Source organism: Aotus nancymaae, unplaced genomic scaffold, assembly GCF_030222135.1.
Source record: "Aotus nancymaae isolate 86718 unplaced genomic scaffold, 86718_ANA_hifiasm-v0.15.2.pri h1tg000064l_1, whole genome shotgun sequence".
Taxonomy (NCBI): Eukaryota; Metazoa; Chordata; class Mammalia; order Primates; family Aotidae; genus Aotus; species Aotus nancymaae.
In genome coordinates, this window is record NW_026988479.1 from 5131302 (window position 1) to 5142482 (window position 11181).

An 11181-nucleotide genomic window follows, 5' to 3' on the forward strand; every position below is an offset into this window, starting at 1 on the left:
AACAAACAAACAAAAAAAAAGAAGTGTCATTGGGAAAGGGAGCTTAATTTTAACAAATTTTTTAGGTCATTATTGCCTGAGGGAGATGAGATTGTATATGCTATAAATCTTGGTCTACATATTCAATACACATGACATGCAACCTTGCTTTATTTTTTTAAGTCTTCTTAAGTCCATCTTCAGTCCTCTATTTTGAGAGGACAGTATGAAAACAAATCTAAGACATTTCTGGGATGCATCTTCCCATCAGGCATACCTAAAGTTGCAGTGTTTTGCATACGATCAAGCATCTGAGATGCTTCAAAAAATATGAGTCTTCAATGGTGTCTGCTAACATATCCATCACCCCTTTATGCATGGTACCTTCTGGTCTAGTGACTCTCTCTGCCCTTTGTTTGGGGTGTCCTGGGTTTTTGTTGAGGCTGGGACCACTGTGTCTAGGGTACCAAATCCCTGGAGGCTGCTACTAGGGGAACTCAAGTCACCAGTGATTATGGGACCTACAGATCTTGGTCCCCTTTTTGAAACAAGAAATGTCATCTTACTCTCCGACTTCAAAGGGCTCATTCCTTTCTCCACTCTCTCCTTACCTGCTGGGACAGCCAAAATGCTCTCATCCATAAGCTAATTTAACTTTTTCAATAGACAGGAATGGCTGTTGTCCTCAGGGGGACTCTACTTCCAGCTCGGCAAAAAAGGCTGGGAGCAAGGAAATATAAATGGCCTGGCTACCAGCTTGAAATAGGAGGAAGAAGGAGAAACTCTGAAGATAAATACAAACTACTATCTAAAAGAACCCAACAACAACATTCCTGTCACACATATATAACCATGATCAGCAGCTTGACTTAACAGTTTCATTAATGTTACCTCTGAAATAATATAGTAAGTGACAAGAAAATCTCATCAACTTTAGCCATATTGAAGTACTGTTAATCAACTACATCTAAGCTCCAATGAGTTGGAGATAATGCTGAAAATAAACGCCAGGAGGATACCTAAGCAGCACCTAGATGAAAGAATAAGGAGATACCATTTGCAGAAAAAGAATAATTGTTTAAAAACAACTAGAGAACAAATTAAAGAGGTCAGACATAAATACCTATAGCTAGAAACCAAGTCAGGCCAACTTGTGTGTCATCCTGAGACTGAGGAGTACACAGAACATTGAACTAGAAGAGTCATAAACTCATCTATCTCAGGAGACATCAGCCTATGTTCTATGGGTCCACAGAGGGTCTTAGGGGTTCCAGAAATGTTTGATTGGAATTCATTAGCTATTTTTAATGCTGTAATGAAGAATAGCAGGTAAACCAAAATGTTTTATATTGTGAAGGAATACCAAATGTGTGTGTAACTTAAAATATGAGAACCTATCATGAAAGATGTTACTCCATGAGGCCCATTCAGGAGGAATGTGTGTCAAAACTTAAGCGATGTCAGAGGCCTCCTCTGCTCAAACCTCTGCAAGAGCTTCCTATCTCACTCCAAGTGAAGGCCTTACATTGGCCAACAGGTAGGTGCTAGAGGGCATACCCCTTACCTTGCTAACCTCATCTTTGATCACACTCTCCTTACTACATGCCCCTTCAGCCATCCCAGCCTCCTTTCTGCCTCTGGCGCATATCGCACATGTTTCAATCTGCCTGGAATGCTCCCTCCACAGGAATCACAGCATTTTGCTTCCTCACCTCCTTCAAGTATTTGCTCATCCTTTGAATGAGACCTTTCCTGATGGCATATTTAACAATTGCCTCTTATCCCTAAGTTCTTAACCCACTTTCCTGTCTTATGTTTTCTTTTCTTTCTTTCTCCTTTTTTTTTTTTTCTTTTTTTGAGATGGACTCTTGCTCTGTTGCCAGGCTGGAGTGCAGTGGCATGATCTCGGCTCACTGCAACCTCTGCGTCCTGGTTTCAAGCGATTCTCCTGCCTCAGCCTCCCAAGTAGGTGGGACTACAGGTGTGTGCCACCACGCCCAGCTAACTTTTGTATTTTTAGTAGAGACAGGGTTTCAACATATTAGCTAGATGGTCTCGATCTCTTGACCTTGTGATCTGCCCGCCTCTGCCTCCCAAAGTGCTGGGATTACAGGCGTGAGGCACTATATACTATACAATGTTAAAATATGTTTTATTTTATTATCTACCACTCCCCACCAGTGTGTAGCTCCTCAAGACAAGAGGCAAGAGAATTTGATCTGCTTCGTTGAATGAAATCCCAGAACTTAGGACAGCACCAGAAAGCAAGTGCTCAGTAAATCTTTGCCAAATAAATGAATAGGGAACTAGATGGTGGGTGGAGTCAAAGAGCAAATGCCACTTTAGACAGATAGAGACAGAAATCAGATTTTTGTATGTAAATATGTGTGAGTGTATATTTGAGTCATATTCAAATATAGGAAATCTCTATATAGCACTTTCTATTTTCCAGACCTTATGCTAAGGGTGTTCATCTTGTTTAACTAACTTAATCCACACAACGATTTGCAAAGCTATTAAGGAATGTCAGTGGAAGATAAACACTGAACACAAGGAGTATTTCTCAATTCTCTACCTACCCTCTATTCATTGAAAGGGATTAGTAGGTTATTTTAAAGGTAGAATGCACACACATATGAATATATTCTTTCTCTTAATCTAGTTCAGTAGTCCTCAAACTTAAGTGGCATAAAATGCATCACATAAAGATATGCATATCTAAAACCATGTATAATCTCCTTTATAGTCAAATAAGGTGTTTTCAAGGATATTTTTCACTCAACCTAATTTTCACCTTGCTTTCTAATCTAATCTCTTATAATATAATGCCAAATTATACTAACTTTAATTCCATTGTAATTTCAAGTTACCTGTTTCTTCTTGAACTTCAGAATAAAGCTGCACCTGTCATATTTATGCATATACTTGAACATTATGTGAAGGAACCATTAAGCAAGAAGGCTGTTCTTCACTGCTGTCTTTTTTTTTTTTTTTTTTTTTTTGAGATGAAGTTTTGCTTTTGTTGTCCAGGCTGGAGTGCAATGACGCAATCTTGGCTGACAGCAACCTCTGCCTCGCAAGTTCAATCGATTCTCCTGCCTCAGCTTCCTGAGTAGCTGGGATTGCAGGTATGTGCCATCACACCTGGCTAATTTTTTGTATTTTTAGTAGAGATGGGGTTTCTCCATGTTGGTCAGGTTGGTCTCGAACTTCTGACCTCAGGTGATCAACCTGCCTCGGCCACCCAAAGTGCTGGTATTACAAGTGTGAGCCATTGTGCCTGGGCCTCTTCACTGCTATCTTTAAAATTCAAGCTTGCTTATGTCCACTCACATAAACTAATAGCAGCAAATTCATCTGTTTTTTGCCTGCTCCTCAGTGGTGCAATGACAAGAAAACATAAAGTGTTAAAATATAGACAGCTCTATCTCTTATTTCATATTCTTGATGCTTCTTGTCTGATTACTATTTTTTGATTATGAGAGCTCTTCTTGGGTGTCGTAAGTAAAATCAAAATCTTCTATTTATTTTAAAAGAATTTGGATCATTTTAATTTCAGAGTGTCCTGAGATGGCAAGATGAATTGTCAAAAAAAAAAAAAAATGCTACTATTTATAATCACTTATCTACTTGAAACAGGATTTTATTTTTGAACTATTCTAATAAAAAAATCCACAGGAATAAATTGTAGGCTGTATCTTCTTTAAGACTGTAATTGCTACCTACAATCCTCAACGTCAAAATTGTTCCTTCCTTAAGTCTATCATGTTCATCAAAGCTCCTTGTTCCTCATTGAATTTTTTAGTAAGCAATTATCAACAATTTTAAATTGATGGAAACAAATGTGCAATTTATTTGTTCTAAGCAGAGGAGTTTGTATCATAATTGTTCTCTCTTTTTTAAAGTTCCACTACTAAAAACAGATTGAAAATCACTGCGGTAGCCAGGAATTGGTGAACTTTTGCTAAAAAAGCCAAATATGAAATATTTAAGGCATTGCATGCCAAATGGCAAAATTGAGGATATTACATACAATGAGATACCATTTCATGCCAGTTAGAATGATGATCATTAAAGTCAGGAAACAACAGATGCTGGAGAGAATGTGGAGAAATAGGAACACCTTTACACTGTTGGTGGTAGTGTAAATTAGTTCAACCATTGTGGAAGACAGTGTGGTGATTCCTCAAGGATCTAGAAATAGAAATACCATTTGATCCAGTAATCCCATTACTGGGTATATACCCAAAGGATTATAAATCATTCTACTATAAAGACACGTGCACATGTATGTTTATTGTAGCACTGTTCACAACAGCAAAGATTTGGTACTAACCTGAATGCCCATCAATGATAGACTGGATAAAGAAAATATGGCACATATACACCATGAAATACTGTGCAGCCATAAAAAAGGATGAATTTATGTCCTTTGCAGGGACATAGATGAAGATAGAAACCATCATTCTCAGCGAACTAACACAGGAATGGAAAACCAAACACCACATGTTCTCACTCATAAGTGGGAGTTGAACAATGACAACACATGGACACAGGGAGGGAAACATCACACACTGGGGCTTGTCAGGGGGTGTGGGGCAAGGGGAGGGACAGCATTAGCAGAAATACCTAATGTAGATGACAGGTTCATGGATGCAGCAAACCACCATGGCACGTGTGTACCTATGTAACAAACCTGCACGTTCTGCATGTGTATCCCAGAACTTAAAGCGTAATTAAAAACACACACGCACACACACACACACACACACACATTTCAAAGCTTCAAAAATGCAAATTCACAGCCAGTTACTCTCATGTCATCCCACCATTAATATTCCATTAGGGACAGGAAATTCTAACTCTTGATTATTCTTCCTAGGTAATTTTTTTGGTAGTTCTAGCAGGAAAAAAATAGATAAATTAAGGATTTTCTTTAGATTAGAAATATTAAACATTTTGTTCTTAAGGGATCTCAAGCATTTATTGCATGAGAAATTTAAAATGAGAAAAAACATTTATTATTTCATATAACAAACTTAATACATGTTAACATGACTAAATAAGATAGTTTGTGACAATAATTATATTTTCAACACCCCTCCCGGAAAATTTTGAAGAGTGGCAGAAAAGAAATCTGCTCTCCTAGTGCTAATATTCCATTGAAAGTCATAAATCCTGACTTATGGAAAAGAAAAGACGACTACTCTCTTATTTTAACTTGCCATCTCTTATTTTTAACTATATATGTACACATATACATACATATATATCATATTTATGTGTATCAATATACAATTTATTCACATGTTGATATCTAAGAATTCAGCACAATGAGTCCTGTAAACATTCTGAAATCCAATTGTCTCTGTACATTTAAAGTATTTTTAGTCTTAATAATCAGAACTGGTATTTATTTTTTAATTTAAAAAATGTTTTAGCTTACCCATCTTTTAGTTTTAGTTCACATGTAATAATTGTATATATTTATGGGATACAGAGTGATGTTTTAATACATGTGTATAATGATCAAATCAGAGTAATTAGCATATGATATCCAACACCAGAAACATTTAACCTTTCTTTGTGCTGTGAACATTCAAAAATCTTCTCTTCTAGCTTTTTAAAAATATACAAAAATAATAATGAACCATATTCACTCTATGATGCTTCAGAAGAACAAAATTCATTCTTCCTATCTAGCTGTAATTTTGTATCCTTTCTCCAAGCTCTCCTCCTCCTACCCTTTACCCTTCCCAGCTTTGAATACTGACAACTCTACTCTCTACTGGAACTGGATATATTAAGTAAAATAAAAATAAAAGAAAGTATATTATTAGGATTAATTTCACATGTCCTTACTTTGTAAAATGTGGCTACTAAAAATTTTTAATTACATATGTGGATAATATTATATCTCCACTGAACAGCACAGATCTATGGGACAGGAAAGGAAACCAAGTAATTAACAGTGATTGACAATTAAAGCAATAGAAAGAAGGTGGCACATGCATTTTAAGTTTTCTGAGATAGGAAATATTGAATTGGAGATTATTCATATTTTAGGAAAGTATTGAAAAGAGACAATTAAAAATACAAATCTTTTTTAGCATAAATTCAGATTAGTGATTAGGAACTTGAGATTTTGCAGCCCACTACCTAATTATAGACTATTACTACTTACAAAAAAATTCTCACGTGTAAATAGTCCCCCTTTTTTGTGTGTGTGTGAAAGCTTGATCAGGTGTTTTACTTATGTCTCAGAGACTGTTATGGGGCCAAAGAGGGGCTGGAAGAAGTGGATGTTTTAATTTCAATTCATTGCTTTTTGACCCTTCCATGAGTGACAGGAGGAGTCTCATTCTTTCCTTCTCAATTATTGTTTCCTTCCCATTTATTGTTTAGATAAGTGGACCATCTCTTGGTTAGGTTAATCTATAGGAAATAAACGATGAATATGTGCTGACCTTAAACAAATTAAGCATTAAAAAAAAAACTTTTTATCATAGAGAATTCCAAATTTATCCAAAGATAATTACCTACCCTAATAGTAGTGAATACTTGGTCAAGCAGACCCTATTCACATCTACATCCAATTAGCACCTCCGTCCATCCCATATATTTAAATCTCAGATATCAAAACAGTTCATCTATAAACATTCAGTATGTTTTTCTGAAAATAAGCACTCTTTCTATTAAAAAAACAAAGCTACAATAGCATTATCATACCAAAAAAAGGAATTAATGATTAATAAACCCTTGATAGCTAGCATCAAATATCTGATCAGCATAAAAAAATTTACTACAACATTTTCATGGTGATTAAATGTAAATTAATACTAGGCCCTGAAACTTACATAGTTTTATGATATGCTATAAATAATTACCTTTCCATATTTCAGTATATGAATTTTGATCATCTCCTCATGTGCTGATCTCTGAGAAAATAAAAAACAGAATAAAACTGTTATCTTATTATGTCTCTATTATTATAATACTCCTTGGCAATATCAAAACTATTTTGTAACACAATTTATCCCTTAGGAACCAACTGAATTACCATTATGATTATTAACCACTAGATGCCACAGTTGCTTCACACAAATGAAATTAACTCAGCCTTGATCTGTCAAGAAAAAATGATAACATTCAAAATACCTTAGTAAAATCCTGGTTCAAAGTGTCAGTACAAGCCTAATCTTGATTATACCTTGTAACAGAAGCATAAACTAAACATTCATGTTAATACTGACCTTTAACTTTCATAAATGATCAAATGATGATTCCACCCTTTAAATTCTTTGTGTCTTTTCTGTGATTTTAAAGTTATTAGTAACCTTTTCTAATTAGTTTTAATATCTAAATGTAATCCCATCAGAGCAGTCTGTTCAAAAGCTCTCTGCTAAGTATAGCAGACTTTGTCTTGGGGTAGTTGACATTAAAGTCTTTCCAAAGCCACAGGAACACAACCTCTACAAGAAGAAATCTGTCTTCACTGTGAATCCAGATGATACCTTATGTTCCAGTAGCTACAGCTCAGAGAAGGTGGCAAATAATTCATATTTACTGTAGTCTAATATGGACATGTTTGAATTTGTTAAAGGATTTAGGAAAGACAGAAAATCCGTTTTGTAATTTTCTTTGTAAACTATTATAATTTTAGGAGGATTTTATTATTGCTTTTTTTTCTCAAAATCCACTACTGAGGTGCTTCATGGAGATTTTATGAGATGGCTCACAAGTACACTTATTGGCACATTCTTGCTTAGATGAGAACAGCAATTATATGAGACAGTTTTTCCCAGAGTTATTATTATAGAATTACCTGTATTTGTATATTCTTTCTTCTAATATAGTATATAGATTTTGCTATATTTTGGTATGCAATTATGTTTATTCTTCTTCAATGATAGTTCCATGCAAATTTGCTCCTCAACAACCCTCATATCCAATTGAAATTTTTTTTCTTAAATTCTTCCTATAACTTATTACTTAATGTTTTGAAAATAAAAAAGTAAGTTCTTGATAGAGATTCCCAAGAAAAATTTCTCCTCTAAAACTCATGTATCTTCAGAATTAAAGTAGTACGAGAAAATTACTTCACTGACTTTGGAAAATTCCCACAAATAACCACGAGAATCTCGATACATATAAAATTAAATTGATATAAAAATCTTTTCTCAAAGCTTCTACTTATTACAAATAAGGAAAGGGGCAGACCCTATGTGGGAAGAAAAAAATGAAAAGAGGCTTGTTTTCTCCTCCTATTCTGAAGTGATGGGGTCACTTCAATAAAGACTTAAACGTTTTCTCTAATTCTACCCTTGTCCCACTCTAGTTTATTTTCTCCCCAAAGGAGCTAGAATGGTCCTTGTAAACAATAAATAAAAACCAGATTACTACTCTACACAACAACTTCATTGTCACTCAGAATGAAAGCCAGTCTTTATGAATGTCTGCAAGGATCTAAATATGCACTGTCCAATATGGTAGCCCCTAGCTACTTGTGTCTGTTGAACATGGGAAATGTGGCTAGTTTCAATTCAGATATGCTGTAAGTGGAAAACACATAATGGTTTTGAAATATTAGCATCAATAAAAAGAATGTAAAATATCTCATGATATTTTGGATTAAGTTGAATAAAAAGTATCATTAAAATTAATTTAACCTGATTTTAAATGAGGCATCTAGAAAAAAATTAAATTATATATCTTACATTTCTGGCTCACATTATAATTCTATTCAGCACTGACCTAAATTATCCACAAGTCATCAGCTCCCTCCCATTTCCAATCTACTTTGGCCTCTGCAGCTTCTCAATATACCATGTCTGTGTCAAAGACTTGTGTTAGCTACTCCTTCTTGAAAATTATTCTTTCAGATATCTTCCGGATTAGTCTCCCTCACTTTTTCCCATTCCCTGTTAAAATTATCAGAAAGAACTTTCCTAACAATCAGCTTTAACTGGCCTCACCCAAAACATAATACATCCACTATTCTTCTCCATTTTTGTAAAAAAACAAAACACTCCCACCCACATATTACATCTATTCATTTCTTTATATGTAAAAATACTTCATATACACACATGCAAATGTGCGTGCACGTGAGTGTAATCTCTTAGAATATAAGTCCCATGAAGTCAGGACTTTGTTTTGTCAACTTCTATTTCTCAGTAATTCTGTCTGCCTTATAGTAGATACTAAATAAGTATCTGTTAAATAAATGAAAGGTGAAATGTAATAAAAATGAGATGATAGATACCATGAGAGAGAGGTTTTATCATGAAGGAAGGGATTAGAAAATGAGGAGAACTAACATTTCCCAAGTGTCTACAATGAACCAAATATTATGCTAAGGACTTCATATAGTATATTAATAAAGTCTCACAGAATGAATTTACAGATGAGAAATCCAAAACTTAGAGAATTTTAATAACTTGCCCAAGGTCACTTGCCTTGTATATAACTTCACTTCAATGACTTTCATTTTATTTGAATGTTTTCTAGTGCCTTCCCTGATTCCCAGACTAAATTAGACGCTCTTATAAATATTCTCACAGTACTCCGTATTTCTGTTCATATCATTTATCACCATTGTAATTCGTTTTATAGCATGATGTTTAATGTCTGTCTTCTTCAATGGACTATAAGCTTCATCATGGGAAGCACTGAATAGTTTGTTGACATCACCTTGTCTAATATTTAATCTCTAATATACACTTGTTGAATAAGTAAACAAAGTTAACTTTCTCCCCAAATGTTCTGAACAGTTGATGAATGGGTTATTAATGCCCAATGAGAATTAATGATTTTGTAGATCAACTACATGAATGGAATCAATTAGCATAAAGCCCAGCTGAATACTGCAGGAGAAAGGATGCTGGTGTGTAGGTGGACTTATTTGTTCTTCACTGTTGACCATATGCAATCGGAAATCCTCTGGAAATATGCTGTTTTACAAGGTAGTCCCTAGCCACATGGGGCTATTTAAACAAAAAGTAATTAAAATTAAATAAAATGAAAATTCATTTCATCAGTCACACCACTAGTCACCTTTCAATGATCCATAATTATATGTGGCTACTAACTGTCTTATCAGCACAAATAAAAAAAATTCCATTATAAAGAAAGTTCTATTGAGTAGCACTGTTCTAGAAACTTTAAAATACCTTTGGGAAGATGTATTTTTAGATCTGAAGGAGCCTATTTGACTAGCTTTGTGTTCTAACTAAAATTTAGCTTTGAAAGAATCCAGTAATCTGTATTCTCAAGTGTCTCTGGGCAAAACCTAGACATGGAAAAGGAGCTTCATTGTCCAGCAGATGAAACATTTAGTCAGACGTGCTCATGCACAGCCAGTGACCTGTGTGGAAAGAACCATTCCTCCAAGGGCTCCAGGCAGGCCTAGTGTTCCAGGGACACTGCCAGCACCTCGCTGGATCGAGCCATTTTGTCTAATGCCATTCAATACCATCCCTTTGCGTTTGATGTCTAAAACAGAAGACTGAAATTTGAAGAGAAGGAAGGGCTTGGGATGCCAAATGCACCCCAGAGTATAGTTTTATGCACAACCTTTAGAGAGAAATTTGTCAATGTTCCCTTCTTCAAAATGTCATACACTTTCAGGTAATTTCTTCCTAACCTAACTAAGTCACGATGACTTTGGCCAATACAACTTAACCTTTTTTGAGATTCTGTTGCTGGAGATTTTTCCTCCCTCATTGGAGAGGTAAAAATTTTCCTGTCTTTGCCTTAGAAAATAAAACGGTTCATAGGCAAGAATAAAAATCCTATCTTCTATTTTATTTTTTGACTAAGTTCACTTATTTTGTGGGGGTAAGAATTTCCTTCGTTTGGATCTTCAGGGTATTGGCCTTGTGAATGAATAATGTGTGCCCATTTCTCCACTATTTCCCAGTTCCACTGAGCCAATCTTCTACCAAGACTGAAAATAGGCCATGGTTCTCATTTCTAGAACAGATATCATCAGGAGAGCTGAGGGGGAGACCATCAGGCAGCCCCACATTTTCCAACTCAACAGGTGGAGGATATGGGATTTTTACGTGCTTTGGGGACTGAACCCCCACTCATCATCATCTCCCTTGGCCTTTCAGGATAGGTATTTCCAATCCTTCAGAGATTTTCTTAGAAGAGACACCAAGCGACAATGGTGCTTCTGTGAAGGACTGAGGAGGGGTG